This window comes from Penaeus monodon, chromosome 3 (genome assembly GCF_015228065.2).
Source record: "Penaeus monodon isolate SGIC_2016 chromosome 3, NSTDA_Pmon_1, whole genome shotgun sequence".
Taxonomy (NCBI): Eukaryota; Metazoa; Arthropoda; class Malacostraca; order Decapoda; family Penaeidae; genus Penaeus; species Penaeus monodon.
Genome location: NC_051388.1, coordinates 37,046,107 through 37,056,084, shown reverse-complemented (window position 1 = coordinate 37,056,084; position 9,978 = coordinate 37,046,107). Strand labels below are relative to the sequence as shown.

Sequence of the window (9,978 nt, the reverse complement as noted above, 5' to 3'; positions counted from 1 at the left end):
GGCTCAGAGAGAGATGGGAAGATTGTTGGACCACACTGTCTGAGGGAACAAAATGAATGTGGAAATAAACTTATAGATTGCTGAAAGAAGGAAAATCTGGTCATCACAAATATCTGGTTTAATGTACACCCCAGGCGACGATATACATGGATTGGTCCTGGTGATTGAGCCAGAAACCAAGTCGCTATGCTGTGATCAGTTCAAGATACCAGAACCCAATCAAAAACCCCCGAGCATATCCAGTTGCACACACAAATTCAGACCACAATCCAGTGGTAATAAAATTTATACTGTCCCTCAGAAAGTTGAAGAAAGTGAATATTGCCCCAATTTTGAACTCATTATATTACAGACCAGTCAAGAGGTGCAAGAAAACTTTAAACAAGATATTTTAGAAATTTACCAGAGGCTTCTGACATGGTTTTGGTGCCTTCAATGAGAATAGCCAAGCAGCAACTGCTAAGACAACCCAACAGTAGGAAAGAAGAAGCCCTCAACAAGTTGGTTCCACCTAGAGCTCAAAGACCTTCTTCGAAAACGGCAAGTTTGAAAACAACACTGTGTAGCATGAACTAGCAAGCAATTTTTACAAAAAGGAATGTAAGAAAGTCAAGGAAAATTTATGAGGTTAAGAATCTCAGTTGTTATCTCAAAGAGATGTTCTAAAGGATAAGAGAGATCACTGGCAAGCAATCCTCTTCTTCAGATTTCATCAAAGCAGCAGACAGCCGTATTCTCTACGAGACTGGGAATGTCAGTGTTCGCCGGGAAGAATTTTGACGATGAGCAAATGCCAGAAGAGCTAGTCCTCGAAGTTGTCACATCTGGTCCACCAATTCTGAAATCAGAAGTGCACTGGTCACTACAGCAAATGAATCTGGATTACCTGCAGGTCCTGACGGTATATACATCCTAAATAATATCTATGAAGAAAATATGAAATCAGTATTCATTGCCCTGCCGAAGGTCCTAGGAACACTTAAGTGCTCACAACATTGAACAATTAATCTAATGTCACATATTAAAATAATAAAAATAATAATAATGATGATAATAATAATAATAATAATAATAATAATAATAATAATAATAATAATAATAATAATAATAATAATAATAATAATAAAAACTACTGAAAATCATCCTACCGAAGATCAGAAGACAACAAATGAGGATAAAAGAAATGCCATTTCCGTCATGAGAGCCGTATAACACCAGCAAAATATCTTGGTTTTAACTATGAAAAAGCTTTTGATAAGGTACGGCAGGAAATTGAATTTAGTTATTTAGGAGCTATTGTCAGACGTAGAATTGGACTTGCAAAAGATGTATTCTCCAAACTCTGAAACACCCTAATAGACCGCAAGCTTTCAATGCAAATAAAAATCAGATTCAATAAAACCTTTGGATGATTGACTCTCTTATATGGTTGCGAGTACTGACCACTGACGGCTGAATTCGGTCACAGAATTTGTGATTTTACTACAGGATGTTGTACACCTCTCACACCGACCAAGTGTCCAACGAGGAGATCCTCAGAAGAGTTGTACAAGATGCGAGTTTCTAGAATTGATCTGAGTACAACCTAAATTCCTCAGATAATCATTAAAGGCACACTAGAAAACCTTAGCATAAGACGTAAAATTTATTTTCTCCATGACCCGCATTCTGATAATTCACTAATTCACCGAGATGTTTGCCAAAAATACAAGGGAAATATCAGTCAGGGTGGTTTCCCATTGTTTTCCCTCTATTTATCTATTTACTTCTCTTTAGACCAGAGATCGTGGAAAGAAACTGGGGACCCTACCACGTACTCACTCCAGGAGCATCACAACGTGAAAACTGCAATTGAGTATCATGCTGTGACCACGGCGGCTCAGACATGAACCTACCGTTAAAAGAAGAAGACCAGAGATGGGACCCACTCTGGGTCGAAGTGGACCTAGGTGTAGTAGTTGTGGCTCTTCAGGACTAGAACCCCACTACCTGATGCAGTTTAAACACACACACACACACACACACACACACACACACACACACACACACACACACACACACACATACATACACGCATATAAGGGGCTTCCAAAAGTTCATAGAAAAAGGATAGTATGAGAAAACGGTTTCAGTTAGGATGGTCATTTTTCAACATATACTCAATTTAGGTCAATATTCTTCAGCAAACGTTGATACCAGCCATCAAGTCCATCTGAGTAAAACTGAGGGTCAAATGATCTGAACCATGTCAAAGCTGATTTTTTTACATCTTCAACCGAAATTGGTACCTTTCAATTATTTTTTTTTAAGTTTGGAAACAAAAAGAAGTCGGATGGGGCTAAATCACGTCTGTAAGGTGAATGCTAAACGATTTCGAAATTCACGTAGCATTGCTCTTGTCTGCCGAACGCCGTGAGCGGGTGCATTGTGAGAACGTGTTGATGCGGCTTTCCAAGACTTTTTTTTTTTTTTTTTTTTTTTTTGAGAGAGAGAGAGAGAGATTTTTTTTTTTTTACAATTTTCTCACAAGTAGATGTAATTGTTTTCTTGCTCTCGAGGAAGTCAACCAGCAAAATTCCCTCAGCATCCCAGAAGACTGACCATGACCTTTCCTCTTGAATGCTCAGATTTTGCTTTCCTGATCCACTTCCACCCTTGACAGCCACTGCTTTGATTAAATTTTGTCCTTGGGATCATAATGGCAGAGCCATGTTTCATTTATCACAGTTCTCTGCAGAAAAGCTTCAGAGTCCTCATCTCACTTCCGCAAAAATTCCATTGAAAGATCTACCCTTATTTGCTGCTGATCTGGGCGCATTGGCTTAGGGAACCATCGAGCGGAAAGAATGTTAAGCAGAATCCACAAAGATGTTGAGTGTGTCTGCTACTGATTCAGTGGTTATTCATCTATCCCTTTCAATCATGTCGCGAACAGCATCAGTGTTTTCCTCACAAACTGACATTGATGGCCTGCTACTGCAGGGCTCATCTTCAATTTTGTTTCTTCCACTTCTGAACCGACTTGTCCATTTGTCGGTTTTTTATTTCTTTGAGGCATTGTCACCATAAACTTATTCCAATGCATCAATGAATTGCCTATTCTCTCAACCGAGTTTCACCATGAATTTAATGTTTATCCTGGCCTAGATTTTGGTGGATTCCATGTTGCTAGTATGGTGCCTGACTTCCAACTGGCGGCTATGCGGTATTACCTGCATTTAAGGGTTCATGTTTGAACACGTTATAACACGTTGGTACGAAAATGTTCTGCTGCATTGCAATCAAAATCCTTCAATTTGATTTTTAGTTATAGACTTTTTCCATGAACTTTTTGAAGCTCCCTCGTACATGCATACTTGCATGCATGCATGCATACACACATACATGCATGCATGCATACATACATATATACATACATACATACATACATACATACATACATACATACATACATACATACATACATACATAAATACATACATACATACATACATACACATAATACATATATACACATACACACACACTCATATTTATGTATACATACATAAACACACACAAAGACAATGTATATATATATATATATATATATATATATATATATATATATATATATATGCCATCGATATATAAATAAATATATATGTATATGTATTTATGTATGCATATAGGTATGTGTATGTAGGTACGTATATACGTATACATGAATATATATATGTTTTGTGTGTTGTATCTATATATATTCTATACTAATACATAATGTGTGTGTGTGTGTGTGTGTGTGTGTGTGTGTGTGTGTGTGTGTGTGTGAATCTATATATACACACACACACACACACACACACACACATTGTAAAGAATTAGCCTGTCTTAGGAAACAGAGCCTGGGTAATGAGCTAAGTCTGTGAAGCTCCACGAACCCGAACCGATTCAAGTTCGGTTCCGTCAAGAACTATGGTCGGGCTAATAGCTTTCGTGAACTTTCAGTTCGCTTCTGACTCGGAACGGTTAAGGTCTCTTCCATCACCCCCTCCCCTTCCTTGTTTTTCTTCTATTTTGCCGGATACTTTTCATCTTTTATATCAAACATGATATTGTATATGCTTATTTCGAAGTTTAATTCTTGATGTATTTTTTTCTTGTCAGGACTCCACCGTCCTCGAGGTCAGGAGGAGGCTTTATACTGCCACAGAAGTTGTCAGAAAAAAGCGGGCAAAGAAAGTCCGAAATGAACAGACAGAACAAGACGTGTTCCTGTGTTTGTTCCCGCGTTCTGTGAGCCATGTTCCTTTGTTCGAGTGCCTGTGTTGGTGCCCCGGTGTTTCCCCTAATATTGTAATGTTTGGTTAGATATTAAATAAAGCCATCTCTACAACGTTGTTCTCCTGTAACCCTAAAGGAGATTACAACTTAGTTAAATAGATATATAACTAAAACAGAATACAAACGAAATAATACATAATATATATTTATATATATATATATATATATATATATATATATATATATATATATATATATATATATTCCTCCTATTTGACTGAAATTCACCAACTTTAAGCAGATTTCTTATAACCATTTTTCATAAACTTTATTTTTATTTTCAACCAATATTCTGCAATAAACTCTCCTCTCTAATTGTCTTCAAGCACTAAACTATTGAAATGGAAGTGTACAACTGGAGCAACAGAGCCATAGTATTACTTAATTCAATTTAAAATTACAGTTCTGAAAATATATGTACATATAACTAGATACTGTAACACGTGAAAATCTCAAACACGGTCCACGGAAGTGTGAGACAAAACAAACTAATCAAATCTCCGGTACCTAGTGAAACAGCCATTCTTTGCATTTTGTATCATGTCGCAGATGGTTTTCATGGAAAAGGCGTTGAGTGAAAAAAATGAATCACCCAATGTAAATTTCCATGACTTTTCAAAGACCTGGAGAAAGAATATGCTGGAATTCCAGGTTTTCCAGGAATTTCAGGTGGCAGAAAGACTCTGTTTGTATGTATGTGTGTGTGTCCATATTTATGTATATATATATATATATATATATATATATATATATATATATATATATATATATATATATGTTTATATATGTATGTTTATATATATATAATAATATTATATATATATATATATATATATATATATATATATATATATATATATATATATATATATATTATATATATATATATCATTTATATATATATATATATATATATATATATATATATATATATATATATATATATATATATATAAGAGACAGAAACAGACACAGAGACACACAGACAGAGACACACAGACAGAGAGAGGTATGCTAATATGTAAACTTTTAAGGATATATGCTGACAACCCGTGTAATGTATTGAGGATCATTATTTATAGATACAAGTTTTTGGTACAGTGGTTGTACGCTCATACTTATATTCATAGCGAAATAGATGCATGAAATTCATTTATTAGCGCTGAAAATATTTCAATGTATATATACCATGAATTGAAATCCAATAATCCGATGTGTTCTGATTTTTGTAAAAATGTGAGAAATTGATATCACCGATTCATATATGCCTATACGATTCGCTAACTAACCCATGTCTGTATGAATAACTTTCGTGAAAACAATAGTTGGATTAGGTAAATGGTATATCAAACGTTTATTCTCAATCGAAAATCATGGTAAAATTATTTATATGAATTGAAATTCATATTTCTCGTTTGCTGTACTAGAAATTTAGAGCAATATTAGACTAATAAGTAACTTGTTGTTTGATTATTTTATTTAGTCTACATTAACTAGAGAATCCATCTAGTCATTCATATAAATCAGTTATATATATATATATATATATATATATATATATATATATATATATATATATATATATATATACATATATATACGTATGTTCAGGGTTTAAATTTAGGGATAGGGAGGGATGCCTTAAGAGCACCCATTTCTCTTTATTTAATTTTAAAATTTCTTTAGAATTCTATATAATTTGTAACTGATCGCACAATGCTAATATATATATATATATATATATATATATATATATATATATATATATATATATATATATATATATATATATATATATATATATATATACATATATATATATATATGTATATAATATATACATATATACATACATATATATATATATATATATATATATATATATATATATATATATATATATGGTAGAAAAAAAACAATGCAAAAACTAGTTTTATTGAAAATGAGACTACACTTTCGAAATCCACCTGGATTCCATCTTCAGGTCTGAAGAGGAGATGTGCAGTGCAAGGGATAGTGGGAAAAATTTAAGGTGGAAGGGGGGGGGGGACGAGACCCCTTGCGTGTTTTACTTGTTTATTTTTCCTGGTGTCTTTGGCACTGGTGGCAGATGGTTGTATTTGTTGTTTGGTGGAGGAAGGCCTGCCGTGAGGCGTGGTTCGTATGTTGGTGTTGCCCTGTTGGAGGCCTGTTGTTTGTGGGTGTTTTATGGTATTATTCTCAATAAATAACTACATATATATGTCTGTATGTAGGTTTTTGTTACTCGTAACATACGCGTTATGTTAAATTTACGAGTGTATTGGATAACAATTTTTTTTTATTTTTTTATTTTTTAACCCTCCTGCAGTGAACAGTCGCCGCAAGCACTGTGAAGAGCAATGCCTGTAGCGGTAGATCCCCTGGAGGATGAGAGATGTCTTCCCTGTGGGGTTGGGACATCTCACATTTTTTATTTTTTTTTTAATAACCCTCCTGCAGTGATCAGTCGCCAGGAGCACGGTGATGGCAATGCTTGTAGTGGCCGAACCCCTGGAGGATGAGATATCCTCCCCGGGGGGGTTGGGACATCTCACTCGTAACATACGCGGTATGTTTAGTTTACGAATGTATAGGAATACATTGTTTTTTTTCGGCGAGTGTAGAGCCACGAAAATTAACTGTTTGACACTAACACAGAAAACGGAGTACAGGAGGCACTAGAAAAGTCACAACACCTCCTACAGCCCAGTAACTTCATTAACTTCAACACACTTAACAGCACAATCATCTTCAGCACACCAATCACACCGAGAGAACTAACATAAAACACAAAATACACAACAACTTCAACTCAGAACTCATTGTGAGAGTGAGTAGGCTACGAGGCTACCGGGGGTGATTAGTATTTGTGTTGCTGTGTGTTTCAAGGATGTTTGTGTAGGGTGGATCGTCTGCGTGTTGGAGTCTCTCCCATGTCTTCTGTGTTCGTGTGTGGATGCGTATGTTTACGGGTTCTATGTTGTGGCTCGCATGGAGAATGTGCGAGGGTGTTATGATGGGGTATTGAATGTTTTCAGCCCAGCGCAGAGCTTTTTTCTGGACGGCCTACATGTTCAGTTACTAGGTTTTTGATATGGTGTGTAGTGGTACTAGGGTGTATTCGAGTATGGGTCTGGCTACAAATCTGTAGAGTTTTAGTTTTGTTTTGTTGTGCACTGTGAGAATCGGTGTGGTTTGGCGAGCGTTGCGGTTGCCTGGGTTATGCGTTGTTTTGTGTGTGCCCCATCTGTTGAGGGAGAGACCGAGTAGTTTCCCTGAGTTGCCATAGGGAATCTCCGTGTCATGTATTTTTGTATGTTTGGTGGGTTGTGTCTGGCAATTGGAAGGATTGTGAATTTCTGTATGTTTGTTTGCATTTTCCACTTCCTTTCGAATGTGTTTATGTTTGTGATTGCCGTCTCTGTGGCACGTTTCATGATGTGCTTTGGTTTGCTGGGGTGTGTAATGATTTGGGTGATGTCGTCTGCATATGTGGTTGCTGAATGGGAGTGGGAGGTCGGCTGTGTATAGAATGAATAATGTTGGTGATAGGATGCTCCCTTGGGGTACCCCACTCCTAAGGGGGATGGGGGGTCCAAGGTAGTTTTCAAGGAGAATGTTTGCTGTTCTGTTGTTGAGGAAGTTACAGAGTAGGCGAGTGAAGTTATATGGTAATTGTAGGTTTATGATTTTGTCCATCATGCCATACTTTGTCGAATGCCTTGCTAACGTCCCTGAGAATGATGTTTGTTGTTTTTTTGTTGGCGAGGCCGAGGGCTGTTTCCTCATAGGCGAGGGCAATAGCGCTTTCTGTGCCTCTATGTGCTCTGAACCCGGGCGTTGTGGATGGTGTTTGTTTCCAGGTGTGTATTGAGTCTGTATGTCATGATGCGTTCGAGTATTTTCCCAGGGATTTCGAGCAAGGGGATCGGTCACAGAGTGACATAGTGGACTGATTTGTTTGGTTTAGGAATGAGTGAAAGTGTTGCTCTCTTGAACAATGATGGGAATAGTCCTGTGGCCAAGGAAGCATTAAATATCTGGCAGAGTCTGTGTGTCATGTTAGGGAGGTGTTGGAGGATTGTTTTAATTATTTTGCTAGGTCCAGGTGTTTTGTTTCTGATGTGTTGTATAATCTCTGCAACTTCTCTCGGTGTGATTGGTGTGCTGAAGATGTTTGTGCTGTCAAGTGTGTTGAAGTTAATAAGTTATTGGTCTGTAGGAGGTGTTTTGGCTGTTCTAGTGCCTCCTGTACTCCGTTTTCTGTGTCTGTGTCAATCAGTTCATTTTCGTCGTCTGTGATTTGGAAGTTTCTTTGCCAGAACCTTCTGTGAATTGTTTCCATGTCTTGTGTGGTGTCATTTTTTTCATTTTGTTCATTGTAGATGTAGGTACAATGTTGTTTGTTTGTGCCCATGAGTTTTTTGTATGCCGTCCAAAATTGATTTGGGTCTTTGTGATTTTGGCAGAGTTCATTTACAAGGCGTGTCTAGGTTTCTACATGAAGTTCTTTTTTTGCATTGTGTAGTTGTGCTTGGATTTCTCTGTACCTTGTTCTGAGTTCTTGGTCCCATCCTCGGGTCTGTGCGAGGTTGTGGATGTTGGTGTATTGTGTGATGAGTGAGCAGAGAGTGTCATTTTGTGTTGTGGTATGGTTCTGTGTGTTGCTTTTGGAATGTGCATTTGCCTTGCCATATTTATATCACCAGGATTCTAGACTGGTATCACTGTCTGAGGTTGGGCATCCTTGGAGGTCAGGGGTGTGTGTGGGAGAGGGCTTCTTTAAATGAATTCCAGTCTGCGTGTTTGTAACTTTCTCTTGGATGTGTGGGCACCATAGTTGGGTTTGTTGATAGTGTGGCAATAATGGGGAGATGATCGCTTGTGGTTACCTCTCCTTGTGTTATTTGTGTTTTGAGATGGGCGTGTCTGTTTGTCAGTACAAGGTCTGGTGTGGTTGCTGACCGGTTATTTATGAAAGTTGGGAAGTGGGGTCCAATGTGTGTTAGTGTGCCATCAAGGATGCGTGAGGCCAAGCCACGTCCTACGGCATTTGTTTGGTTGTATCCAAATGTAGGGTGTTGTGCATTCAAGTCTCCGAGTATGTAGGTGGGTTTTCGGTGTCTGAGAAGCTGGAATGTGTCATGATCCGGTATGTATGGGCGTCTTGGTGGTAAGTAAATGGTGGCTATGATGGTGGGACCGTGTGTTGTGTTAATTTCCATCGCAATGAGCTCTGAGTTGAAGTTATTGTGTATTTTGTGTTTTATGTTTTGATGGCGAGAGCAACGCCGTCGCTTCGCTCTCCGGTGTGGTTGGTTTGATATGTTGTGTATGTGTGTATTTTTATTTTCTTGGAGTTGTCGAGACCGTGGCTGTTTACGAGAATTATGTGGGGGTCGTATTTCCTATTTGTGTTGCAGAGCTCGTTCCGGCGGTCGAATGTCCAATGCAGGACATTATGCTGGATGATGGTGAGGCGCTGTATGATTGATAGGGATTGGTTCATGGTTTGTGGTGTTTATCTTTGGAATAAAATCCCTTTTGTAGTTCGTTTATGTTATTATATTTTAGGATGGGGGTGTGTGTTAAGTCCAGCTCGCCAGCAACTAGGTGTTTGTGTATGTTATTGGC

General features: G+C 37.6%; 1 long non-coding RNA gene across 1 annotated transcript; it reads left to right on the top strand.

Annotated features, from left to right (window-relative positions):
* Nucleotides 1-3,939: 3,939 nt before the first annotated feature.
* Nucleotides 3,940-4,375, top strand: LOC119588574. Its single transcript, XR_005230120.1, has 2 exons — nt 3,940-4,013; nt 4,147-4,375. It is a non-coding gene; the product is annotated as an uncharacterized LOC119588574 (long non-coding RNA).
* The last annotated feature ends 5,603 nt before the right edge of the window (nt 4,376-9,978 follow it).